The 10,445-nt window shown below is 48.4% G+C and overlaps 1 long non-coding RNA gene across 1 annotated transcript; it reads right to left on the reverse strand.

The window, feature by feature from the left end:
• Positions 1–205: 205 nt before the first annotated feature.
• LOC141727391 (uncharacterized) lies at positions 206–10,065 on the reverse strand. Its single transcript, XR_012578410.1, has 3 exons — positions 9,376–10,065; positions 2,328–2,393; positions 206–2,174 (listed from the first exon to the last, which is right to left on the reverse strand). It is a non-coding gene; the product is annotated as an uncharacterized LOC141727391 (long non-coding RNA).
• Positions 10,066–10,445: the final 380 nt, after the last annotated feature.

Below are 10,445 nucleotides of genomic sequence, written 5' to 3' on the forward strand. Positions count from 1 at the left end.
TTATTGTTATGGACACATAATATTGGCTTTTTGCAGATATTAAAATGGATTTTATATCTGTGGTGTAAAGTAACTTTGTTATTGTCTGGGTTTGAAAAGCCAGCTGCCTGCTAAGGAAGGCAGGAGCCTCCCCTGGAATGGAAAATGCAAACCCCCTCCCTCTGAATTGTTATAATTTTGAAATTAAGGAGCTCTCAGGCAAAGATATGGGAGCAGGAATAACAGTTCCTTTTAGGAAAATTTAAAAATACAAATGCAGTAGTACAAAGAAAAAAAAGCCACTGACAGAGTCAGAACAGGACCTGACACCCTGTGGGTCCGGCTGGTGGCACAGTCCCATTCCATGGTGGCTGCAGCCCTCCTGCAGTTCCAGGGGTGGTTCTGTTGGAGCAGGGACCCTGAAGAAGGGCGGAGTTTTCCTCTGAAAGTCCAGGGGTGCTGCAGATGGGCCTGGTCTTCCTCTGGCAATCCAGTGGGAAAAGGTTGCTGTGGTGTTCCAAACCTCAGAGTCTATCCAGGTAGGAATGCTTGGCTCCTCCTCCTGGGTGGAGCATCACCCAATGACATAATGTCATTTTATCAGTCATGCAGGGACACTCAATGGCCCATTAACAGCAGATAATTAATAATTAATGGCCCATCCATTATCAGAGGATATCTGTTGGAGAAAGGATTGGTTGTGGAAGAGATAAACTGCCCAATGAACCAAAGATAACTGCCCCACCTCTGACAGATGGCAAACAGAACACATACTGATCTTGCAATCCAGGACCTGTCCTCACTGGCTGCCTCCTTTCTCCAGAGTTCATGGTGTCCAGGGAGGCTGCAGCTGCCGGTGCCAGGAACAAATGAGACAGGTCCAGAAAGCTCCAGAATCCATTTCTGACTCCCAAAAGACAGGGCAAAGGCAGGGCTGTGGGGTTTTTATAGGGTATCCTAGGGGTGGAGTTCACGTTTGGGTCAAGGGAGGAGTTCTTAGCAACACAAGAAGGTTGAGATGAAATTCCTGCCTCTTAGCAACAGGGGCGCTCCACACAGAATGTGTCCCCAAATCCTAAATTCCCCCTCAAACACCTGTGAAATGGTGGGACTTTAGATATCTTTGATCAATTTCATTCATTTAACTCTGTTTTGGCAGTTTTTAAGGGATGAAGATGAAGCAGAAGAAAATTAAGGCCAAACCAAAAGGAGAAGTAGACAGGTGTGTTCCCAAAATGGATCACACAGAATGTGGGTCACCAGGGCTGTGCCCAATGTGGTTCCTCCAGTGGGGGATGGAGCAGGAGCAGCGCACAAAGCTCTGCTTGCACTCGGCGCACTCGCAGGACTTCCCTTACTGGTGCCTCCGTTGGTGTTGGTTCAAGGTAGAGCTCGTGGAGAAGCTCTTCCCACACTGGGGACACTCGTAGGGCCTCTCCCCAGTATGGATGCGACGGTGCTTGACAAGGATGGAGTTGTGCTTGAATCCCTTTCCACAGTCCGGACAGCGGAAGGGCCTCTCCTCTGTGTGAATCCGATAGTGCAGGAGGAGACTGGAGCTCGTCTTAAACCTCTTCCTGCATTTATCACACTCATAGGGCTTCTCCCCCGTGTGGATGTGCTGGTGTCTGATGAGGTGGGAGTTGCGTTGGAATCCCTTCCCACAGTCGGGGCATTGGAAGGGCCTCTCCTCTGTGTGACTCTGATAGTGCCAGACGAGATGGGAGCTGGTCAGCAACCTGTTCCTGCATTTATCACACTCGTAGGGCCTCTCCCCAGTGTGAGTCCTCTGGTGCGTGATCAGGGTGGAGCTCCCGCTGAAGCTCTTCCCACACTCCCCACACGCGTAGGGCCGTTCCCCAGTGTGGGTCTTCTGGTGCCTGATCAGGTTGCAGTTCCTCCTGACGCTCTTCCCACACTCCCTGCACATGTGGGGCTTCTCCCTATCATGGAGCTGCTCGTGGAGCACCAGCTCCGAGCTCTGGCTTGATCTTTGGCCGCCTTCCCGGCCCAGGCTGGGCTCTTTCCCCTCTCAGATCCCCGCCAGCTGCGTTTGCAGCCCCTCCTCGTGCAGCATCTCCGCGCCTTTTCCTCCCCGTTGCCTTCCTGCGCCGTGGAGCCGCTCAAAACGGCCTCTTCCACCAGGTTCTGCCGTGGGCATTTGTCCTCCCTGCTCTGCATGCTCAGCTCCTGCTCTGGGGGAGGAAGGACAAGGACAGGATAGGATTTGCCCCCGTGCCACAGGCAAGGGCAAGGAGATCCCCCCAGGGCTGTGCTGCAGCCGGGGCCGTGCTGGGCTGGCAGATGGAGCAGCACAGAGAGGAAAGGGGCACTGACTTCCTCCTCACCTGCATCAGTGTCCTGAGGCATCTTCCTCTTCCTCGCAGCCTCCCAGGGCTTGGCAAAGGCAAATCCTGGTTTGGGGAAAACAAGGGATGAGCACATTTGTAGGAGCGTCAGGGGGTAGGACGGTTGGGATGCACAGAGACGAGAGATCTCTGAAGCCAGGTCGTGGAACTTGCTCTTTATTGCAAAGGGCCTGGGTGCAGGGCCCTGCTTGGGGCTGCCAAGCACAGCTCGGAGCAGGCCCGAGAGAAGAGAGGGGCAGAGAGGACGAGAGGGTGAGAGAGTGAGAGGGGAAGAGCGTAAGAGAGTAAAAAAGGTTAGAGAGTAAAAAGGGTAAGAGAGCAAAAGGGTAAGAGAGTAAAAGCGTAAGAGAGTGAGGTTACCGTTACAATACAATAAATCTTCTTCTGTGTTGAATACTCTATTTCTCACTAACCAATCTAGTACAAGGTACAAATCCTATAGCATTTACATACAGCCTGAAAGAATCATTACATCACCATAATGTGTTATATTTTAAATCTTAAAAAGCACTGGTTGGAAGCCTTCTGCTGAGCTAGTAGGGTCTGTTCTGACCCCTGGACCTATCTGCAAGCAGAGGGAATTGTTTCATCAGAAGGGGATTGCCTTCAGTCTGGCCACACCATTGTTTTTCATTTGTTCAATAACTAAGGTATCTAAAAGCTTGCTTTCATTCCAATCTTGCAATAGTTTCTATATTCTCAAAATTTTTGCCAGACATTTATCATATTTATGAAACAGGAAAGCCTGTTTCACCAGCCCCAATACACATTGAGTTTCAAGGTCCCTCAACCCAAGTCCATCTCTACAAGTCACTGGCCATCTGTGCTTCACAAAAATCTCCCAAACACCAAGATTCAGCCCTTGAAAAGCGTCCCAGTAGTTCCCTGTCCCTGGTCCCTCCCCTGTGGTGTTCGGGGGTTCACCCTGTCCCAGCTGCTGCGGGTCACGCTTGGATTGTGGGTCCCCCTTGTGCTCGGTGCCCGCCCTGCCCAGGCTGCTGGAAGTCCCAGCAATGCCAAAAGCTCCCCCCTCTTTGCTCCCCCCATTTCGGGATCCTGGGGCTCTTTGGGCTCCCGGGCTGCCTTCTCCCCTCCTTCTCTGCTCGGGGCTGCAGCGGCTCCAAGGAGTCCCCCCTGCCCCTCTCCAGGCTCTTGAGGCTCCCGCCAATGGCGGTGCTCCCCCCTCTCTGGGCTCCCCACTTTGGGCTCCTGGGGGACACCGGGCTCTGCTCCTCCAGGCTGCCTCTGCCGGCAGCCGCCACCGGCACCCCCCGATGTGCCCCCGAGGGGCCTTTTCCGCTCAGCCTTGGACTGCTTCATTCTCCAAACATCCCCCCAAAATAACCCAACTGGGAGTGACTGGGAACATGCTGGAGGGAACTGGGCTACACTGGGACATACTGGGAGGGACTGGAACAAAAGTGAGGAGGGCAAGGAGAGCAACCGGAACCATGTGGAGCACAACTGGTTCATACTGCCAGGGACTGGAAGCACACTGGGCTCATCTTTGGATCATACTGGGACGGACTGGACTAATGCTGGGAGTATCTGAGAGTGACTGGGAACACACCCTGCACATCATCCCCCGTACTGGGCCTGACTGGGAGCAATTGGAAGCACGCTGGGAGCAAATGGCATCATACTGGGACTGACTGGGCCGATCTAGGAAGCAACTGAAACCATGCTGGAGGCAGCTGGGACCATACTGGGAGAGACTGGAAGTAACTGGGATTATACTGGGACCACACTGGGAGGGCTGGCATGCAACTAGGATTAAGCTGGAGCTTACTTACTGGGATCATATTGGGGTTGAAAGGGAGCGACTGGGATCACACTTTGGGCTACTGGGAGCAGCTGAGAGAAACTGGGACCATGCTGCAAGCAAACTGGAGGAACTGGGAAGGACTGGATGCCTGCTGGAGGCAACTGGGATATACTGGGCATCACTTGGTGATCATACTGGGAGAACTAACACCTTACTGCAGCCACTGGCAGTGCCTGGAAATGACTACAGACATGCTGGGGGCAACTGGGATATACTGGGAGTGTCTGTAGCCATACTGGGGGGGACTGGAACCGCACTGGCAACAACTGGGACTATGCTGGGGAGAACTGGGACCACACTGCGGGTAACTGGGAGTGAGTGGGACCATACTGGGAGGGACTGGGATCATATGGGGAGTGACTGGGACTACAGCAGGGACAACTGGGTTTAACTGGGACCATACTGGGAGTGTCTGTAACCATAGGGGAGTGATGGAAGCACACTGGGAACAGCTGGGCCCATGCTGGGAGCAACTGGGATCACACTGGGGGCACTGGCATCCGCGTGGGAGTTACTGGGAGCAACTGGGATTCGACTGCAAGTGACTGGGATCATCCTGCGAGTAGCTACACTCATACTGGGATTATACTGGTGTGAATGGAACCTGACTGGGGCTTACTGGGAGCCACTGGGCCCATGTTGGGAGGAAAATGTGACACACTGGGAGCAACTGGGAACAGCTGGAAGGTACTGCAACCATGCTGAGAGGACTGAGACTATAACTGGGATCATACTGGGAGCAACTGGGGCCACCCTTGAGCAACAGATAGAAACTGGGATTATGTTAGAGGGAACTGGGAGTAACTGGGAAAGACTGGGATCATGCTGAGGTAACTAAAACATACTGGGAGTGTCTCTAACCATACTGGGGGCACTGGAACCACACTGGGAACAGCTGGGATCATGCTGGGAGCAACTGGGACAATGCTTGGGAAAACTGAATCTACCCTGGAGGAAACTGGGCACAATTGGGACTCTGCTGGGAGGGACTGGGACTATTCTTGGGGAAAGTGGGATCATAATGGGAGGAACTGGGAGCATCTGGAATTTTGCTGGGAGCAACTGGGATCACAGTGAGAGCAGCTCAGTCCATACTGGGTTACCCTGGGATCCCATTGAGAGTGACTGGAATCATGCTGGGATTGACTGGGAGTGGCTGGTTTTGTGGATTTTGGGGAGTTTGGATTTTTGGGGATTTGATTGGCATTTTGAGGGGGAGTTTTTCTGGGGCTTTTTGGGGTTTATTGAAATTTTTTGTGGTTTTTTTTAAATTTTGGGGGTTTTACTGGGATTTTGTTGGGGGTTTTGGGGATTCTCAGAAATTCTGGGGGTTTTATTGGGATTTTTAGGAGATTTGGGGCATTTTATTGGAACTGTTGTGGCATTCATCAGGATTCATTTGGGATTTGGGGTTTTTTGTGGGATTTGGGGAGTTTTGTGTGGTTGAGTGTTGCTAGGATTTCTTTGGATCTTGGGGGAGATTTTGTGGGACTTTTTATGGTTTTGGGGACATTTTTGGGGGATTTGCAGAGTTTAATCAGGATTTTTGGGGTGATTGGGATTTCAAGAGATTTTGTGGGCTTTTATAAGGATTCTAGGGTGTTGTAATGGGATTTTGAGAGACTAAATTGGGTTTTAGTGGGATTTATTGGGACTTCCAGGGTTTTTAAGGAGATTTTGGTGCCTCTCAGCCCTTTCCCACACTCAGGGAATGCCCCACAGCCTCCCTAAAATTACACTAAAACCCCACAAAAATACAAGAAAACCTCAAAACCCCCAGAGAATCCCACCAAATCCCAAAGGAACTCACCAGAATTTTAAAAAAACTCCCAAAAATTTCAATAAATCCCTCCCCCAAAAAAAACCCACAACCCCAACAAAACACCCAAAATCCTGTGAAAAATGCACGTATTTTATGATTGGCTTTTCGCAAATATTAAAATGAGTATTATATGTGTTGTGTTAGAAAGCAATGCTGTATTAATTTTCTTAAGTACTGTGCTAAATATAGTTTTAGGTTATAAAAATTGTTAAAATAGAAACTATGCTATCTAACACGCTTTGTTTAACAGAAAGGGCTTGCAGCGAGATAGCAGCCACAGGACACCAAAATCTTTCAGAGAAAAAGAATTTATTGCCTTCTTATCAGAAGAAACAAACTTCTTCCTGCCTTGAAGGCGCTGTTAGGATTAGAGGGGAGAAGCTGATGAAGACCAGACGGAATCCTGTATTTGAATGGAATTTATGCATCATGTATGAAGTGTCTGAATATGCAACAGGCTGTTGTTCTTAAGGATTAATCCATTCTCAGCGGGGGTCCTTTTTTGGGCTCGTGATGCTCAGAAAAAGGTACCCGGACGTCTGTAACTCTTTGTTTTTATTGTCTCATATTGTCCTAATTTCCTAATTCAATTTGTCCAAATTATTATTACTCTAATTGTGTTACTATTCTTTTTAACTATTTTATTACTATTAAACTTTTAAAAATTTTAAAAACAAGTGACTGGCGTTTTTCACAATTTTGGTAGCAGAGGATGGTTGCTAACACCTCGCTGCCGGTGTTTTAGGAGAGTCAGAGTAGGGAAGGCGCGCCCTGCCCTATTTGGCAGCCTGGCTCTGTTTCCCCTGAAGTGACCGACAGACGCAGGTTACTATCTGTGGACAAAAGGAGGCAAAAAAACAAAGAGAAGGGAAAAATGCTCCCTACAACCGTGGTAATTGGCCCCCTCAGAGTAGTAGTGCGCATGAAGAACCTGGGAAGGAAAAAGGATTTGTAAGTATTTCTCAGGGGGCCAGATATGGGAGGATGAATGTGTGTGAATGAGAGGCGGGCTGGTTGTCCCAGACCTGCACAGTGAGTGTGGGGTCTCCCATGCTGCATTTTTGTCTTTTCGTGAGAAAAGCGGCCAGTAAAGAGATGAAGCGAGTGATAAGAGAGTGAAAGAATCCCCCGGGTAACTGGGACTGGGTCTCAGGGAGGGGTTGGACCCTTCGGAGGTAGGGAGCAAGGTTTCCTAGCCCAATCCACTAGGAAATGGGACAGGAGGGGCCCGTAAAATTTGCTGGGTTGAGGAATTTATATTCCAAGAGCATCCAAGAGCAGGGCTGAGCAGAATTCTGTTGGAGTGAGGATATGCCCAAGAACACTCAGAGTGGGACAACACAGCCAGATTAGGAGATGAAAATTTTGCCCAACAGCATCCGGGGTTGGACAACACAGCCGGATTGAGGGATAAAAAATTGCCCAAGAACATCCAGGGTTGGACAACACAGCAAAACAAATTAAATGCCCAAGAGCATCTGTAATTGTACCACACCGCTGGGTTGAGGGACAGAAAATGCCCAAGAGCATCTGGGCTTGAACAACACAGCTGGATTGAGGGAAAAATACCCAACAGCATCTGGGGTTGGACAACACGGCAGGATTGAGAGAAAACTTGCCCAAGAGCATTTGGGGTTGGATAACACAGTTGGGTTGAGGGATATCCAATAGCACGGGGACTCGCCAGTAACACCTAAACTTGTAATAGGTGATGTGAAAGCAAAAGGTACCTTATTGTTTTGTGGTGTGTGAGAGTGAGACCCACACAAAGTCAGCCTCAACTTCCCGGGCAGGTGGGAAGGGGGAGGCAGTGGAAAGAGGAGTGAGTGACCTGCACACCAGGCTGTAGCTCCCGGGTGGGTGGGGGCTTCCGGGCCGAAGAGGAGTGAGTGACCTGCGAACCAAGCTGGCGTTCCCTGGGTGTGTGAGGGGCCGTAGCTGAAGAGTGTAACAGACACACAGACAGCCTCACAGGTGAACGGGCACCAGAGGCAGCCAGAGTCAGGCCCTTCTCGGGGGCCTGATGACACTGAGACCTGGAGGTAAACACCAAAGCGAAAGAGGGGGCCACAAGGACCTGTGATTTTCTAGCAATAAGGATCCACTTTGTGTCTTGAGAGTATGAAAGAATGTGTGAAAGTGACCGAGAAATAAAAGTGAGTGAATGTAGACGAATAAATGTATAGGTAATGTCGATTGTGCATTTTAAGCCTTACCATATCTCCTTGGAGGGAGGTGGATTGTATTGAAAAGCAGTGTGAGAAAAAAAGATTTTTAGGTGTAACTAGTTGAAAGAAAAGTGGTATTTAAGTTGTTAGCAAAAAGTGAAAAACAGAAGCAGGGGACGAATAGATAGAATATTGAAAAATGAGACAGAAGTCCAGTAAGGTGGATACAGGAAAGAAAAGCAGGAGAAAAAAATTACCAAGAGAAATACCCCAAGATAGCAGCGCTTTGGGAGTTATGTTAACAAACAGAAATACAACTCCTTGCAAAATACAAGGTATGCAGAAGTTGATGAGAAAAAACATGCAAACTTGTGAATTATATACTTAAAAAGAGCATTAGAAAATTTAACACTAAAGAAAGGAGTTATATATTGATTCAAGGTACGCCTTTAGAGTAGCACATACCTTAAGAAAAATTTAAAAAGGGAGATTACTTAATTAATTAGTACATGAGAAACTTATTTTCGAGGTTTTAGAGGCATTAAAATTACCTAACAGAGATAGCAATAATACATATTTAAAGACACCAAAAGGTAAAAACCCAGAAATAAGAAAAAACAATTGGCAGATCAAGAAGCTAAAGATGCAGCAGAAAATAGAGCTGAAAGAGTTAATATTAACTCCAAATGAAGGAAAATTGGAAATTCCAAAATTCAGAGAAGCAAAAAAAGGGGAATTAAATAAAGATAGGTGGCAAACAAAATAAATCGCGGAAACAGAAACATCTTGATGGAAGACAATTAGATAATAAAACCCTTACTAAAGAATAGCAGAGGACATGTATCAAAAAGTCCAGTGGGATACTCAGGCTTTGTGTAATCATTTTTTTTTAAAGAACTATGGGTGCACTGCGACTTTAAGAGTAGAAAAACAAGTACCTGAAATATGTATTATTTGCCAAAAGATAAATAAAAGGGTGATGAGAAAAACAGTATGAGAAGGTCGCGAGTTAGCTCGTCGACCATTTCAAAGCATCCAAGCAGAAGTTTAGATTTAAGTTAAGTTAAGCTCTGGATTTATTTATAAAAAACGATTAATCCAGAAGAAAAAAAGTATACCCCATGCTGGGGAGGGGGGAGGCTGTAAGAAAATAACATTTTTGAAAGGCAATAAAAACAAAACGGGGAAAGTATAAAACTGAGAACAAATTACCTCATCCATTCCCGTTCGTTCCCCCACTCGTTCGCACCAGCCCTCCCAGCCCCTGTGCCGGCTCCGGCACAGTCCGTGTGTCCCAGTCCCGGCCGCCTGGCCCGCGGCCGCTCCGCAGTTCGTGCCGGGGGTGGGGTCTGTCCTGCCCTGTGCACCGTGGTCACCGCGCTGACCGCACCGAGAGTCCCGTCTGTCCCATCCCCGGCTGTCCTGGCTCTGTCGGCTCCCGCCGCTGCAGCCGGGATCAGTCCCGGCTTTGTCTAGGCCAGATCAGCCGCCATCAGCCATGTGGGGGCGATCCACGGTCAAGCTCGGTCTGCACCGCAACAGCCCCTCGGGCGATCGCGGCTGCAGACTCCGCCTTTGGAGCCCCCAGACCCTGAGCTGGGCCGATCCCCTCGGGCCGTCCCGGCTGCAGACCCCGCCTTTGGAGCCCCCAGACCCTGAGCTGAGCCGAGTCTCCCCGTCCTGCCCTGAGCTCCGTTCCCTTGGTAACCACAGCTCCGGCTGCTCAGGGGAACTCTAAAAGAATCACTTTATCGAAACACTAAAAGTTCAGTTAAAAGAAAGCCCTCTCCTGATTCTTCCTAAAAATACGGGAGAATGGCTATAGCAGGTAAAATCCAAAAAGGATGAGATAAAGAGATTGGTCTATTTCCATTACGAAAGGTTCTCATAAGAGCAGACGGATCAGAGGTTGTAAATGCTCCTTTGACTTCGTCTGAGGTCTGAAATTTTAAGAAATAAATAAAAAAGATATTTAGAAGATCCCATAAGCATAGCTGAACAATTAGACGAATTTTTAGGTCCAAACATTTATACTTGAGGAAAGATGCAGTTGGTAATGAAAATAATATTTTTCTCAAGAAGAAAGGCAACCAATCAGAGCAACTGAAATAAAAACTTAGGAAAAAGATAATCCGTGGGGACCCCCAGAGAAGACAAAATGCCAACTGTACCTCCTGAGTGGGGTTAAAATAATGAAGAGGGGAGTAAACACATGAATAGTTATCGTAATTACATAACCAAGAGAATAAATAAGACAGCATATCAAAGGTGAAATGTGAAAA

The sequence above is a fragment of the Zonotrichia albicollis genome, unplaced genomic scaffold (genome assembly GCF_047830755.1).
Source record: "Zonotrichia albicollis isolate bZonAlb1 unplaced genomic scaffold, bZonAlb1.hap1 Scaffold_122, whole genome shotgun sequence".
NCBI classification, from domain to species: Eukaryota; Metazoa; Chordata; class Aves; order Passeriformes; family Passerellidae; genus Zonotrichia; species Zonotrichia albicollis.